Source organism: Sus scrofa, chromosome 1, assembly GCF_054392235.1.
Source record: "Sus scrofa isolate SSC_HxYL_T2T_F1_AM1 chromosome 1, Sscrofa_HxYL_maternal_Yorkshire_Landrace_v2.0, whole genome shotgun sequence".
NCBI lineage: Eukaryota > Metazoa > Chordata > Mammalia > Artiodactyla > Suidae > Sus > Sus scrofa.
The window spans coordinates 116843057-116860298 of NC_139383.1; the positions used below are offsets into that span (position 1 = coordinate 116843057).

Sequence of the window (17242 nt, forward strand, 5' to 3'; positions counted from 1 at the left end):
GCAAAATAATGTATGCTGTTAGAAGTCAGAATTGTGGTTAGCCTCAGGGTTTGTGACTAGAAGGCAGCACAAGGAAATTTTCCAGGGGCTAGTAATGTTTTGTTTTGCTTTTTTTTTTTTTTTGATTTTGTCTTTTTAGGGCCGAACCTGTGGCATAGGGAGGTTCCCAGGCTAGGGGTCTTATAGGAGTTACAGCTGCCGACCTATACCACAGCTCATGGCAACGCTGAATCCTTAACCCACTGAGAGGCCAGGGATCGAACCCACAACCTCATGGTTCCTAGTTGGACCCATTTCCCCTTGACCATGACGGGAACTCCATGTTTTGCTTCTTGATCTGGGCGAGTTACATGTGTGTGTTCAGATCATGAAAATTCACTGAGCTGTAAGCTTATAACTAATACACTTTTTGTATTTATAATAAATATTTTTTCTTTTTAGGGCCACAACTGTGGCATATGGAAGTTCCCAGGCTAGGGGTCGAATCGGAGCTGCAGATGCCAGCGTACACCACAGCTGCAGGGATATCTGATCCAAGCCAAATCGCTGACCTACACCACAGCTTGTGGCAACACCCAATCCTTAACCCACTGTGCAAGGCCAGGGACTGAACCTGTATCCTCATGGATACTAGTCAGGTTCTTAAGCCAGGGAGCCACAACGGGAACTCCTATAATAAAGTGCTTTTTAAAACTAGGTGTTTTTCTACATAATTTATAATCATTACCTTTATTTACTTACACATATTACTGAACTTCCAAATGTTATGAAAACTTTAAACATTCACAAATACAGAAAGAATACTATATAAGAGAATTCTGATTGGCATCTCTACTGATCTGTCCCTTCAACTCAAGACTTATCAAAATATACAGTTATTTTGTTGTTTATCACTAATACACCCTTTCTAGTATAAACATAACCACCAATCAAACAAAGAATTCTGGGAGAAAAATCAGAAAAAAAGGAACAAAAAAAAAAAAAGGGGGGGGGGAGTTCCCGTCGTGGCGCAGTGGTTAACGAATCCAACTAGGAACCATGAGGTTGAGGGTTCGGTCCCTGCCCTTGCTCAGTGGGTTAACGATCCGGCGTTGCCGTGAGCTGTGGTGTAGGTTGCAGACGCTGCTTGGTTCCTGCGTTGCTGTGGCTCTGGCGTAGGCTGGCGGCTACAGCTCTGATTAGACCCCTAGCCTGGGAACCTCCATATGCCGCGGGAGTGGCCCAAAGAAATAGCAAAAAAAAAAAAAAGGAACAAATATAGTTTAAGTATATGTGTATATGACATTTCTGATAGCCTTCACTGGAATTGAAGTGTCTATCATTTTACTTGCTATTTTCTTGAAGCAGCTAATTGATATATGCAGGTTTCAGGCATCTCATTTACACACAATCAAAAGTAGTTTCTCCTCTAAAAGTGAATAATCTAAAATATAAAAGAATCTAGCCAGAGTTCATAGGCAGACTGAAGAAAGACTAAGGAGAGGAAAGAAGATAGGGTTTGAGTACACAGGCATTCTCTCCTAAAGCAGGGATCTGGGGGACTCTCCCTTAGGAAAATTCCAAAGGCCAAATTCAAAAGAAAACAATTGTATTTGTATATTTCATTTACATATATTCACTCAATATTCACATATATATTTTTCACACATATTCTGAGTTATTATCATTTCATAAGTTATCATTCCTCGAGTTTTTCTTCTTTGTTCACTCAAACACACAAGCGCCTTAGGGTAAAGAAATGTGAGATGACACCGAGAAGACATGCTTAAACTACCAATGTAGGTGCAAACACCTATACATCACCTAATGATGTAATCTACAGCATCACAATTTTCTAGTGTTGTTACTCCAGGGAAAAAGCAAGCCAATAATGTCATACTCATGAAGTTTACGCAGGTCCTAATATTTCTATCTTGTGGTGTTTTAGAATGGATGAGAACCAAAAACATCCTCTCCATCTATTTAACCAGAATTGACACAAGACCCTAGACTTAAGTGAAAGAAGAGATTATGCTATGTTTTTAGGTGGTAAACCAACATTATATAATGATAATGTAATCAATAGTTTATTACACTATTATAAAGACCATCTCTCCCATTTAGTTTCTCAAACCAAATCTATAAAGTCAATGTAATTCCAATCAAGAGCTGAATTAAATTTGGGTAAGAATAAAAACATTTTTAAAGCTAGTCTGGAAAAACTTTGCCCTGCTGCAATAGTCTCTTACTTGACACTATGTTGCACGGTATTAAAAGAGCTTTACAGATATTAATGCTTTTAATCTTCACAATAACCCTATAGTGTATGTAATAATATCATCCACTAAGCTAGTACAGGAGGAACTAGCATTCACCTAGGCAAGCCTAACTCCCAAGTTAAGCTTTTAACTATCATGCTATGCCTCCTCCTAGATACTACATTGTCTCACAAGCCCACAACAGATCATTCAAAGTGTGACATGATAATGACTGGACAGACAAGAAAGCCCAGAAACAGACCCAAAGGTCTATAACAATTCAGACTATGCTAAAGATAGCATCTCAAATCAATGAAAAACTATGAATAACAATTAGTAAGCAATGAGGACATCTGACTCTCTAATTTGGTTTAAAAATAAAATTAGATTTCTGCACAGCAAAGGAAACCCTAAACAACACAAAAAGACAACCCACAGAATGGGAGAAAATCTTTGCAAGTGAATCAACTGACAAGGGATTCATCTCCAAAATTTATAAACAACTTCTGCAGCTCTATACCAAAAAAACAAACAACCCCATCAAGAAATGGGCAGAAGATCTAAACAGACGATTCTCCAAAGAAGACATATGGATGGCCGAGAAACACATGAAAAGATGTTCAACATCACTCATTATTAGAGAAATGCAAATCAAAACCACTCTGAGGTACCACCTTACACCAGCCAGAATGGCCATCATCCAAAAGTCTACAAACAATAAGTGCTGGAGAGGGTGTGGAGAAAAAGGAACCCTAGGACACTGTTGGTGGGATTGTACATTGGTGCAACCACTGTGGAAAACAGGATGAAGATTCCTCAGAAAACTAAAAACAGAACTTCCATTTGACCCAGCAATCCCACTCCTGGACATCTATCCAGAGAAAACCACGACTCGCAAAGACACATGTACTCCAATGTTCATTGCAGCATTCTTTGCAATAGCCAAGACAGAGAAACAACCTAAATGTCCATGGACAGAGGAGTGGATCAAGAAGATGTGGTACATATACACAATGGAACATTACTCAGCCATTCAAAGGAATGAAATACTGGCATTTTGAGCAACATGGATGGACCTAGAAACTATCATGCTAAGTGAAGTCAGCCATACAGTGACACACCAACATCAACTGCTTTCACTGACATGTGGAATCTGAAAAAAGGACAGACTGAACTTTTTTGCAGAAGAGATGCTGACTCACAGACATTGAAAAACGTATGGTCTCCGGAGGAGACAGTTTGGGGGGTGGGGGGATGTGCCTGGGCTGTGGGATGGAAATCCTGTGAAATTACATTGTTATGATCATTATACACCTACAGATGTGATAAATTCATTTGAGTAATAAAAAAATGAAAAAAAATAAAAATAAAATAAAATTAGAATCCTATAGGATACCAAAATAAATATCAGATGGTTTAAAAACCTTAAGAGTAGAGTAAAAACTGCAAGCTAGTATTGTTACAACCTTAGATGAGGAAGTTCTTTTTATTTTTATTTATTTTTCATTTTTTTAATTTTTGGCCATGCCTGAGGCATGTGGATGTTCCCAGGCCAGGGATCAAACCTATGCCACCACAGCGACCAGAGCTGCTACAGTAATAATGCCGGATTCCTTAAGCCGATGTACCACAGAAGAACTCATATAATTACATTTCTTCATTGCATAAAGATTTACATTTCTGGGGCTGTGAAAAGAATAACAAATCCTTTGCTTCATTTTTCCCACTTAAAATTCTCAATAGCAGTTCCCATCGTGGAGCAGCAGAAACGAATCTGACTAGGAACCATGAGGTTGCAGGTTGTATCTCTGATCATGCTCAGTGGGTCAAGGATCCCACGTTGCTGTGGCTGTGCTGTAGGCTGGCGGCTATAGCTCCAATAAGACCCCTAGCCTGGGAACCTCCATATGCCGCAGGTGTGGCCCAAGAAAAGACCAAAAAAACAAAACAAAACAAAACAAAAAACCCTCAAAAAAAAAAAAAAAAAAAAGATTCTGGTGTTACGGCCGTGACACAATGGGATTGGTGGTATCTTGTGAGCACTGCAACACAGGTTCAATCCCTGGCACAGCACAGTGGGTTAACGATCTGATGTTGCCAAAGCTGTGGCATAGGTCAAACTTGCAACTCAAATTTGATCCCTGGCCTGGGAATTCCATATGCCACAGGGCAGCCAAAAAAAAAAACCCAACAATAATATTCTTGGAGTTCTTGCTGTGCTGCAGTAGATTAAGAATCTGACTGCAGGAGTTCCCATCGTGGCTCAGTGGTTAATGAATCTGACTAGGAACCATGAGGTTGCAGGTTTGATCCCTGGCCTCGATCAGTGGATTAAGGATCTGGCGTTGCCGTGAGCTGTGGTGGAGGTCGCAGACACGGCTTGGATCCCGCGTTGCTGTGGCTGTGGTGTAGGCCGGCGGCTACAGCTCCCATTAGACCCCTAGCCTGGGAACCTCCGTATGCTGTGGGAGCAGGAGCGGCCCTAGAAAAAGCAAAAAGACAAAAAGGAAAAAAAAAAAAAAAAAAAAAAATCTCACTGCAAAGGCTCAGGTTACTGTGGAGGTGTGGGTTCAATCCCTAGCCTGGCACAATAGGTTAAAGGATCTGGTGAGCTGAAGTTGCTGAGTAGGTCACAGCTGCAGTTTAGATTCAATCCCTGGCCTGGGAACTTCCATAGCCAAGGGTGTGGCCCCCCCAAAAAAAATCTGCAGGGAGTGGGGAGCAGATTCTAGCAAAATTTTGTGTAGACGCAGATAATCTAAAGGCATTAGCCTTTCCATATAAATAAAAAAATTTTTAGGGCCGCACTGGAGGCATATGGAGGTTCCCAGGCTAGGGGTCTAATTGGAGCTGTAGCCGCCGGCCTAGACCAGAGCCACGGCAACACCAGATCTGAGCCGAGTCTTCGACCTATACATCACAGCTCACGGCAATGCCAGATCCTTAACCCACTGATCGAGGCCAAGGATCAAACCCAAAACCTCATGGTTCCTAGTAGGATTCGTTAACCACTGCGCCATGATGGGAACTCCATATACAAGTATTCTCAAATAATTTTTGACAAAGGTGCAAGAGTAATTCAATGAAGGAAGGATAACTTTTTCAAAAGTGGTGCTGGGGCAACTGGCTATCCATAGGCACATACACAAAAAATGAACTGCATGTCTCTGGAGCACTGGGATGCAGGTTCAATCCCTGGCCTGGCACAGTGGGTTAAGGATATGGCATTGCCACAATTGTGGTGTAGATTACAACTGTAGCTCAGATCTGATCCCTGGCCCAGGAACTCCATATGCCATGGGGCAACTAAAAAAAAAAAAAAAAAAAAAAAAAAAAAAAAATGAACTGCAACCTAAACTTCACACTTTCTATAAAAATTAACTTGGGAGTTTCCATTGTAGTGCAGCAGAAACGAATCCAACTAGAAACCATGAGATTGTGGGTTTGATCCCTGGCCCCCGTCAGTGGATTAAGGATCTGGCAGTGCCGTGAGCTATGGTGTAGGTCGCAGACATGGTTTGGATCCCACATTGCTGTGGCTGTGGTGTAGGCCAGCAGCTGTAGCTCCAATTTAACCCCTAGCCTGGGAACCTCCATCTACTGCAAATGCAGCCCTAAAAACCAAAACAATAAAAAAATAAAAATAAAAATTAACTCAAAATGGATCACAGGCTTACATGTAAGACATAACACTACAAAACTTTTAGAAAAAACATAGGCAAAAATCTTCAGAATCTAGGGCTAAGGCAAAGAGTGCTTAGGACTTGACACCAAAAACATGGTCTATAAAAGGAAAAATTAGTTGCCACTGTGGTGCAGTGGGTTAAGGATCCAGTGTTTCCACAACTGTGGAAGGATGCAGTTGTAGCCTGGATTTGATCCCTGGCCCAAGAACTTCCATAGGCCATGGCTGGGACCATAAACAAATAAATAAATAAATTTGATAACTGGACCTCATTAAAAGATCTGTGATAGCTAAAAATATTAAGTTACAGGTTGGGAGAAGATATTTGCAACCATGTATTTCACAAAAGACTGGATCTAGGAGTTCCCATCATGGCTCAGTGGTTAATGAATTCGATTAGGAACCATGAGGTTGCAGGTTCGATCCCTGGCCTCGCTCAGCGGGTTAAGGATCTGGCATTGCCATGAGCTGTGGTATAGGTCACAGACATGGCTCAGACCCTGCGTTGCTGTGGCACAGGCGGGCGGCTACAGATCCAATTAGACCCCTAGCCTGGGAACCTCCATATGCCGCAGGTGCGGCCCTAGAAAAAGAAAAAAAAAAAAAAAAAAGACTGGATTTATTTATTTTATTTATTTATTTTTTTGTCTTTTTGCCATTTCTAGGGCCGCTCCCGTGGCATATGGAGGTTCACAGGCTAGGGGTTGAATCGGAGCTGTAGCCGCTGGCCTACGCCAAAGCCACAGCAACGCGGGATCCGAGCCACATCTGGAACCTACACCACAGCTCACGGCAATGCCGGATCCTTAACCCACTGAGCAAGGGCAGGGACCGAACCCGCAACCTCATGGTTCCTAGTCGGATTCGTTAACCACTGCGCCATGATGGGAACTCCTGGATTTAGAATATATTTAAAACCGTTGTAATTCCCTGGTGGCTCAGCAGGTTAAATATTCAGTATCGGAGTTCCCGTCGTGGCGCAGTGGTTAACGAATCCGACTAGGAACCATGAGGTTGCGGGTTCGGTCCCTGCCCTTGCTCAGTGGGTTAACGATCCGGCGTTGCCGTGAGCTGTGGTGTAGGTTGCAGACGCGGCTCGGATACTGCGTTGCTGTGGCTCTGGCGTAGGCCAGCGGCTACAGCTCCGATTAGACCCCTAGCCTGGGAACCTCCATATGCCGCGGGAGCGGCCCAAAGAAATAGCAAAAAGACAAAAAAAAAAAATTCAGTATCACCACTGCTGGGGCTCTGGTTCCTGCTGTGTCACAGGTTTAGTCCCTGGCCCAGAAACTTCCACATGCCATGAGTGCGGCCAAAAAAAAGAAAAGCATATATATAGAACTCTAAAAACAACAGTAAACAGTTAAAAAATTGGCAAAGACATTCAGAGACATTTCACTGAAGGGGATAAACTTATGACAAGTACATGAAAAAAATTCAACATTGTTAGTTATTAGAGTAATGCAAATTAGAACAACAATGTAATATCACGACACACATCAGAATGACTAAAGTAAAAACAGTGAGAATACTAAATACTGGAGTTCCTTGGTAACTCAGCAAATTAAGGATCAGGCACTATCACTGCTGTGGGGAGGTCAATCCCTGGTCTGGGAACTTCCATATGCATGACAAAAAGAAGGGAGGGAGGGAGGGAGGAAGGAAGGAAGGAAGGAAGGAAGGAAGAAAGGAAAGAAGAAAAGAAAGAAAGAAAGAAAGAAAGAAAGAAAGAAAGAAAGAAAGAAAGAAAGAAAGAATACATATAAACACTAAATACTGGAGAGGATGGGAAAAAAAGCCTCTCTCATGCTTTGCTGATAAGAATGTAAAATAGTAGATCCTGCTGTGTAGCACTGGGAACTATGTCTAGTCACTTATGATGGAGCATGATAATGTGAGAAAATAGAACGTGTACATGTATGTGTAACTGGATCACCATGCTGTACAGTAAGAAAAAAAAAATCATATTGGGGAAATAACTATTAAAAAAAAAAATAATGTAAAATGGTATAGCCACTTTGGAAAAAGTAATCTGGCAATTCCTTAAAACACTAAGCACACAATTACCATAGGACACAGCAATTGTACTCTTGGGCATTTATCCTAGAAAAATGAAAACTTATGCTTGCACAAAAACCTGTATATGAATGTTCATAGCAATTTTATTCATAATAACCCAAACCAGAAACAGTCCTAATGTTCTTCAACAGGTGAATGGTTAAAACAAACTGTGGCACATACATATCCATACCATAAAAACTCAGCAATAAAAAGGAATGAGCTACTAACACACACAACAACCTGAATGAATCTCCAGAGAATTATGACTGTGGTGAAGGACTGGTCAGAATTTGAAAGTGGTGGATGAATAAAAAAAACTTACAGATGTGATAAAATTTCACTGAAACAAGCATGTGTAGAACAAGCAATACCAAGCAAGTGTGAGTAAGATTCATGGATTTTATCAATGTCATTACCTCCATCAATGTTATACTATAGTTTTGCAAAATGTTACTACTGCGAAAAAGTGGGTAAAGTATACAAGAGATTTTTGTATTATTTCTTATAACTGCATGTGACTCTAAAATTATCTCAATTAGGGAGTTCCCATTGTGGCACAGTGGAAACGAATCTGATTAGGAATCATGAGGTTAGGGGTTCGATCCCTGGCTTCGCTCAGTGGGTTAAGGATCCGGCGTTGCTGTGAGCTGTGGTGTAGATCACAGACGAGAGTCGGATCTGGTGTTGCTGTGGCTGTGGTGTAGGCTGGCAGCTGTAGCTCCAATTCAACCCCTAGCCAGGGAACCTCCATATGCCATGGGTGTGGCCCTAAAAAGACAAAAGACAAAAAAAATAAATAAATAAAAATAAAATAAAATAATCTCAATTAAAATGTCAATTCAAAGCAAAGACAGAGAGGAAAATAGCTGAAATAAATATAGTAGACAAAACCACATTATCAAACCCACAAGGAAGGGAAAAGAGGACACAAAGTTAACATTCTGGAATCTCAAAAGGAAATGAAAGTATGGTAACTAAGTCAACATAAGAATATTGAATGCTAACGCTAAATAGATAAAACCTTTTAACTATAATAATCAATACCACAGAATCTTCCCCCCTCTGCCAGAACTCAGGAACTGATGGCACCAAAACTCAAGTTGGCTGGTGATTTAGTATATATAAGAATGACTGAAAACTGTTTCAGAAGTAATTATATCCTTAATCCCTTTTCTCATTCAAATACTTTCCCTAACGCAGAAAATTAAAGATTTATTGTCTGGAAAGGGTCAAAGATCGCTGAACTAAACTGAGTGTTCCAGGCAAAGGGGAAAGCATGAGGATCATATCTAAAATAAGGGGATTAACTGTGGACTTAAGCATACCAAATGTTGAAGGCCAAGGCCCCAGTCCTCTTTTTTTCACTTGGCACAAAGAAAACTGACAGTAAGTCCTTACCTTCCAGGTGGATTAAAAGAGTCTGTTCTAAGGAATTTTCTAAACCCATGATGAAAGTCTTAAAGATAACTGAAATCAAGGGTCTGCCAACTTAACAACCATCTCACCATGAAGAAGTTCACCATAACATACTCTGCTGATGCACTCAGCTCCCAATCGGTCTTTCAGCGAACCATCTTAAAAATGTATAAAACATGAACAGACAACCAAAGACTACCAGATACTTGAGGAAGGCCTCTAACATAAAAGAGATCAAAACCAACGGTTCATAAATGGGTCAAATGAGGTTTACATCCGTTGAAAATGAGATTAGTATTCACCACACTGCACAACTCATCCATCTATATGCTTAACAAATATTTAATGGGCCAGGTACTAGTACAGATGCTTGGGGAACAAGGGTGAACTTATATTTTAGCAGATAGAGTCACACAATAAACAATGAACATAATAATTAATAATACACTTAGTAAATTAGGAGATACACGCTTTGAGAAAAATTAATGGGGCAGGGTAAAGGAGTTGGGGAAAACAGTGCAGAGGCAGTTGCTATTTTATTATTTTTTTCTTTTTACAGCCACGACTGTGGCATATGGAAGTTCCTGGGCCAAGGGTGGAATCAGAGCTGCAGGGGACCCTACACCACAGCCACAGCAACACCGGATCCAAGCCTCACCCACGATCAATGTCGCAGCTTGCAGCAATACCAGATCCTTAACCCACTGAGCGAGGCCAGGGATGGAAACCACATGCTCACAGAGACAACACTGGGTCCTTAATTCACTGAGCTACAATGGGAACTCCCAGGCAACTGCTATTCTAAAACAGGGTGACATCTGAGTAAAAACGTGAAGGAGATGAAGGAGTTGACAGTGCTACTATCTGTGAATTCTAGAAGCCTAAAAATTCAGTGTGAGAGCCCTAAGGCAAGAGGAGCAAGCCAGAGATGTTCAAGGAACAGCTGGAAAAGAGTTGAGAGAGAGAAAAAATAGGAGATAAAGCCACAGAGCTATGCAAAGCCTTTTATAAGCCATTGGTTTTTTTCTCTGAATGAAATGAAGGGTCAGTGGAGGGTTCTGAGGAAACAAATGATACTGACTAGACAGGATTGATTGACTTTTTTATTTTTTGCTTTTTAGGGCCATACTTTTGGTGTATGGAAATTCCCAGGCTAGGGCTCAAATCAGAGCTACAGCTACTGGCCTATGCCACAGCCATAGCAATGTGGGATCCAAGTCATGCCTGCGACCTATACCACAGCTCATGGCCACACCGGATCCTTAACCCACTGAGCGAGGCCAGAGATCAAACCCACATCCTCATGGATATTAGTCAGATTCGTTTCCACTGTGCCACAATGGGAACTCCCTGGACCAGTTTTAAAAGAATAACTATAGCTGCTCAACAGTTGTAAGGGACACCAGTTAGTAGGCAAGATAGAAGGGAGCCTTGCAGAATTTTAGAACTGACTGGAGCCTTGGAAATATTTTTTTCCAAGTCCTTCATTTTAGAGATAAGGAAACTGAGGCCTAGGAACTTAAATGAGTTTTCCAAAGTCATGTGTTAAAGCCTGGAATAATACACTTTACATTTGTGCAGCCTTTTCAGTGTTTGCAGTTATATCATCTCATCTTGTGCTCAATAATCCTCTATACAGTTCATCAAGCAGATGATTGCTGACATCCATTTACAAGACAGCTGACCAAAATTAGGGACCATGTCTAGAATATCTTTTCTCACTATGCAATATAAAGCTACTGTCTATAAAGGGAGGGAATCTGCAATCATGCCAGTAACATCACAAAGTGATAACTAATTCAGACCTTCAAGCAACAGAAATGACCCACTTTTACTTGGTCTAATCCTATGGTTCTATAGCAGAGCCAAGGCTACCAAATGTTGCCCCTGTGTATTAGGTGGTGTGATGTTCATTACAAATTAGGAAAGAGAGTCAGTAATTCTGACGCAAATGGGAAACAGCAGTTTTGTGCCTCATGATACTCTTGTGTTCAGGTCTCTTCCTCTCCTCTTCTCTTCTCTACCCAGTCTCATCCTGCCAAGACCTTTCACAGATAAGAAAAGCAGCTGATAAACAACTACTTCCCACAGGACAGCTGCTGGTTATAGCACAAGGGATTATTACTCTCCAGGGGTATGAATACTTTAATAGGAAACTCAAAAACCTTTAAATCCCAAAGGAATTGAAGTCAAGTTAATAGGGAATGTTGTAAGACATCCCAGCATTTCATTGAATCACAGTAAATAAATTCAAATTCAACAACTGTTTTTTTTTTCAAATTCAACAATTGTTTATTGATGATCTACCACACCATCAATCACAAAGATAAGGCATGGTTCCTGCCCATTGGAAGAAGACAAAATAGAAAATACTAGCTTTGGTTTACTGGATTATCTGCTATACAATAGGTACTAAGCTAACAGCTTTTAATGAGCAATTTGTATCAAGTATTATACTTAGCTCAATGCTTAGCAAATAACACATGTTCAGTATATTGCAGCCATGATTACTATAATCATTACCTCCATAACTGCATTTAGTCTTTATTTCTGCTCTATGAAGTAGTTATTAGCCTTACTTTAAGACAGGAAACTGAGGCTCAGAGAAGCTGTGTAATATGTTCAAGGTCATACAGCTATTAATAGCCAAAATTCAAACTCAAGTCTCTATGATTCTATAATTTGTTATTAACACTGATACAATATTCAACTTTCCTACAACATTAATAGAAACATGTTTAATTTCACCTGGAAGTCTGAGAGTTGGCTAACAAGACTATGCCATAAAGAAGTGACATGGGAGTTCCCGTCGTGGTGCAGTGGTTAACGAATCTGACTAGGAACCATGAGGTTGCGGGTTCGATCCCTGCCCTTGCTCAGTGGGTTAACGATCCGGTGTTGCCATGAGCTGTGGTGTAGGTTGCAGACGCAGCTCGGATCCCGCATTGCTGTGGCTCTGGTGTAGGCTGGCGGCTGCAGCTCCGATTTGACCCCTAGCCTGGGAACCTCCATATGCCTCGGGAGCAGCCCAAAGAAATAGCAAAAAGACAAAAAAAAAAAAAAGAAAGAAAAAATGAACAACAACAAAAAAAGAAGTGACATGTAAGCTGGGTCCTGAATGACAACTGATTCACCAAGTGGGAATGAAAGGGGGTGAGAGTAGAGTTTGGTCCAGGTAAAAAACGATGAGGGTCTGAACAAAGGAAGTGGCAGTAAGTACAGAGAAGAGGGGTCATAACAAGAGCTATACAAGAGATAGGCCTTGGTGACTCACTAGATATGAGTAGAGAAGAAAATGCAAAGATGACTCAGAACTTTCTAGTTTGGGTAAAAGGAAGGAAATAGTCTCATTATTGAAATTGAGAAAAATGAGGTGGGCTTTAGGAGACCATTTTGTTTAGGATATTGTGCGTTTGAAGTACATGGGGGACAACCAAGCAAAGAAATATTAGGCAGCTGAAACCATGGTCAAACTTCAGAAAGAGGTCAGGGCAGAGGACAAAGAATTGGGAGTCACTGCAAGTGACTACAATAATTTGAAAAAAATGACAGTATAAGAGATTGATGTGTAAGTAGCATTCATGCTATCTACATATAAGGCCAGTCTTAACACTGGAACCATATTGAACTCTGAAAATAAACAGGGCTTTAATACATGCCCACAAATCAACATATGCCCAATACCTCCAGAGTCAGATTTAAAACATTGAGGTTGTTGGCACAGAGGACAAAGACTTCAGTCTTTTTATCCTTGTATCTTCCAATACATATCTAGCAAACCAGATGTTTAATAAATAGATGATGAGCAAAAAGCATGAATGAAGGAAGCACAGAGAATAAAACAGAATGCCTTAAGTTATATAGTTCAAGTGGTAGAATGGACACTAGAATCCAGGTGCTCTCAATCTTGTATGCTTTATATTCCACAGGTTTCTCCAACATCCTCCTGCCCCTATCCCTACCTCAAGAACAATAATATTAAGAATAAAAGTATTCTTAAATCTCAAACAAGAATATAAATGTTCCCTTCAAAGCTCCATTTTACTAAAGGGCATCTCTGAAAAAATCCACAGTTAACATCATACTTAAGAGTAAAACAGTGAACGTTTTCCCCTAAAATCAGGAACAAAGCAAGGATTTCTGCTCTTGCCATTTCTTTTCTTTCTTTCTTTCTTTTTTTCGCTTTTTAGGGCCACACCTGAGGCATATATGCAAGTTCCCAGGCTAGGGATCGAATGGGAGCTTCAGCTGCCAACCTACACTACAACTCACAGCCAATGCCAGATCCCTAACCCACTGAGTGAGGCCAGGGATCAAACCCGAATCCTCATGGATTCTAGCTGGGTTTGTTAACTGCTGAGCCATGACGGGAACTCCTGCTCTTGCCATTTGTATTCAACATTGTATACAGCCCGGGTAGTTAGGCAAGAAAAAGGAAACAAAGATACCCATGTTAAAAAGAAAGAACAAGTGTCTCTATTTGGAGATGATACCATCTTACACAGAGAAAATCCTTAAGAATGCATAAAAAAACTATTAGAGCTAGTAAATGAGTTCAGCAAGGAAGCAAGATAAAATATCAGTAAGTACAAATCAACTGTATTTCTATACACTGCAAAAAGTAACCCAAATATGAAATTCAGAAAACAACTTCACTTACAATAGCATCTAAAATAATAAAATGCTTAGGAAGAAATTTAACAAAAGAAGTGTAAGACTTACATTCTGAAAACTAAAAAACATCACCGAAATAAATGAAAGAAGTCCTAAATAGGAGTTCCCTTCATGGCTCAGTGATTAATGAACCTTGAGGATGCGAGTTCAATCCCTGGCCTCACTCAGTTGCTGTGGCTGTGGTGTAGGCCGGCAGCTACAGCTCTGATTCAATCCCTAGCCTGGGGGCCTCCATAGGCCATGGGTGCAGCCCGAAAGTAGCAAAAAAAAAAAAAAAAAAAACAATAAACAAGTCCTAAATAAATGGTAAGAGACCCCAGGTTCATGAATTGTTAAGCCTGTAGTACTGCCTAAATTATGTAATTGATTCAACATACTCTCTATCAAAATCCCAGCTAGATTTTTTTTTTTGCAGAAATGAATAAGCTAACCCTAAAATTCACATGGTAAGGAAAGGGATTGCTATTCCAAAACCTGGAATTCCCCCTGTGGTGCAGAGGGTTAAGATTCCAGAAGCTCAGGTGGCTGTGGAGGTGGAGGTGCCTGGAACAGTGGGTTAAAGGATCTGGCATTACCACAGATGCAGCTCAGATTCAGTCCCTGGCCTGGGAACTTCCACAGGCCATGGGTATGGCTACAAAAAAAAATAATAATAATAATAATAAACAATTTTATTTTGCTTTTTAGGCTACACCTGGGGCCTATGGAAGTTCCTAGAGCTACAGTTGCTGGCCTATGCCATAGCCACAGCAACACAGGATCCAAGCCATGTCTGCGACCTACACCACAGCTTATGGCAACGCTGGATCCTTAACCCACTAAGCGAGGCCAGGGATCGAACCTGCATCCTCTTAAAAGCTAGTCAGATTTGTTTCCACTGAGCCACGACGGAAACTCCCACCAAAAGAAAATTTTTTTAAAGAGAAAAAAAAAAAAAAAAAAAAGGGCAAAGAATTGGAATACACTTATATCCAAAAAAGATAAACAAAATAGAGATCCTGATGTGGCTCAGTGGGTTAAGGACCTGAAGCTGTCTCTATGCAGATGTGGGTTCGATCCCTGGACTCACTCAGTGGGTTAAGGATCCAGTGCAGCCACAAGCTGCACTGAAGGTCACAGATGCAGCTTGGATCTGCTGCTGCTGTGACTGTGGTGTAGGCCATCAGCTACAGCTCCAATTTGACCCCTAGCCTGGGAACTTCCATAGGCCGCAGGTACAGCCATTTAAAAAAAAAAAAAAAAAAAAAAAAAAAAAAAAAAGCACATGAATGATGCTTAGAATCATGAGTCATTAGAGAAATGCAAATCAAAACCCCAATGAGATACCACTTCACACTCACTAGGATAGATATTAAAAAATTGACAATCAGGAGTTCCTGTCACGGCTCAGCAGAAACGAATCTCACTAGTATCCATGAGGACACAGGTCTGATCCCTGGCCTTGCTCAGTGGGTAAAGGACCTGGCGCTGCTGTGAGCTGTGATATAGGTCACAGACGTGGCTCAGATCTGGCGCTGCTGTGGCTATGGTGTAGGCCAGTGGCTATAGCTCCGATTTGACCCCTAGCCTGGAAACCTCCATATGCCATGGGTGCAGCCCTAAAAAGACCAAAAAAAAAAAAAAAAAAAAGAAAGAAAAAGACAATCAGGAGTTCCCTGGTAGCTCATCGAGTTACAGATCCATCATTGTCATTGCTGTGGCATGGGTTCAATCCCTTGCTCCAGAACTTCTGCATGCTGCAGGTACGGCCAAAAATTTTTAAAAGGACAGTCACGAGTGTTGGCCAGGATGTGAAGACATGGGAATCTTCATACACTGCTGGTGGAAATGGAATATGATGCAGCCTACTTAGGAAAAAGTTTGGCAGTTCCTCTAAGATTTAAAACATTAAGCTATCATACAACCCAGCAATTCTCCTCATAGGTATATTCCCAAGAGAAATGAATACATAGCTGGGCAAAAAACTTGTACACAAATGTTCATAACAGCCCCAAAGAGGCAACAGCGCAAACGTCTATCAATGATGAATGGATAAAGAAATATGGTACATCCATACAATGGAACATTTTTCCGCCATGAAAAGGAATGAAATCCTAATACATACTAAACATGGAAGAACCCTGAAAACATTATGCTAAATGAAAGTAGCCAGAACAAAAGGTACATATGGTTTGATTCTATTTACATGAAATGTCCAGAATAGGCAAATTCATAGATACAGAAAGTAAATTAGTCAGAGACGGAGGGAGGAGAAAAGGAAAATGGCTATGTGTGTGAGAGAGAGAGAGACAGAGGGAGAGAGAGATGCTAATAGGGTAATGAAAATATTCTGGAATCACCGTGTTGCACATTTAAAAAAATTTGACTATCAGAGTTTCCATCATAGCTCGGCGGTTAGCAAACCAGACTAGCAACCACGAAGATCCAGGTTCGAGCACTGGCCTTGATCAGTGGGTTAAGGATCCACTGTTGCCGTGAGCTGTGAAGTAGGTGGCAAATGCGGCTTGGATCTGGCATTGCTATGGCTGTGGCATAGGCCAGCGGCTTCAGCTCTGATTGGACCCCTAGCCTGGGAAGCTCCATGCACCACGGGTGGGACCCTTAAAAGACAAAAGACAAAAGAAAAAAGAAAAAAAGTGACTATCTTAATTTTAACAAACGTGTAAGAGGGAAACAAAATCCCTAGACATAATGTGTTTAGCTTACCTCCTCCCCCCAAATTCTTCCAACTATCTAAGTCATTAATGGGTTCTAAAAATAGATTAATTTCTACTTTTTGACATTAAATGTAGAAAGGCAAGAACATTAAAGCCATGGGATAAACACGCAAAAAGCAGAGATTCTGCCCACAGCTTAGGCTATAGGACATATCTCAACCTTCTGTTCATGTGAAATTTAAGTTAATCACACAGAAGATCTTTCAAAGATCTTCCTAGATTTCCTCAAATTCTTAAGTCAAACTCTTGGTCAAAGCCTACTATTAGGTAGTCAATACTAATCTGATGTCTTTCAAATCAAAATTTTGAAGATTAAAAGAACTGACCACAGTTTCAAAGATTAGTCTCGGAGCTGCTTGAGTAATTATTTTGACTGGAAGCTCCCATTCCCTTATTACCTTATTACATATAGAGAGAGTCCATGTTAAATGAAAAGAAAGTTACAGTAATAA

General features: G+C 40.7%; 1 protein-coding gene and 1 long non-coding RNA gene across 5 annotated transcripts in view; one reads left to right on the forward strand and one right to left on the reverse strand.

Annotated features, from left to right (window-relative positions):
- Positions 1-17242, reverse strand: part of ZNF609 (zinc finger protein 609) — a 242975-nt gene that overhangs the window by 172819 nt on the left and 52914 nt on the right. The window lies entirely within an intron of this gene.
- LOC146406317 (uncharacterized) lies at positions 98-5574 on the forward strand. Its single transcript, XR_014809975.1, has 3 exons — positions 98-276; positions 1050-4486; positions 5279-5574. It is a non-coding gene; the product is annotated as an uncharacterized LOC146406317 (long non-coding RNA).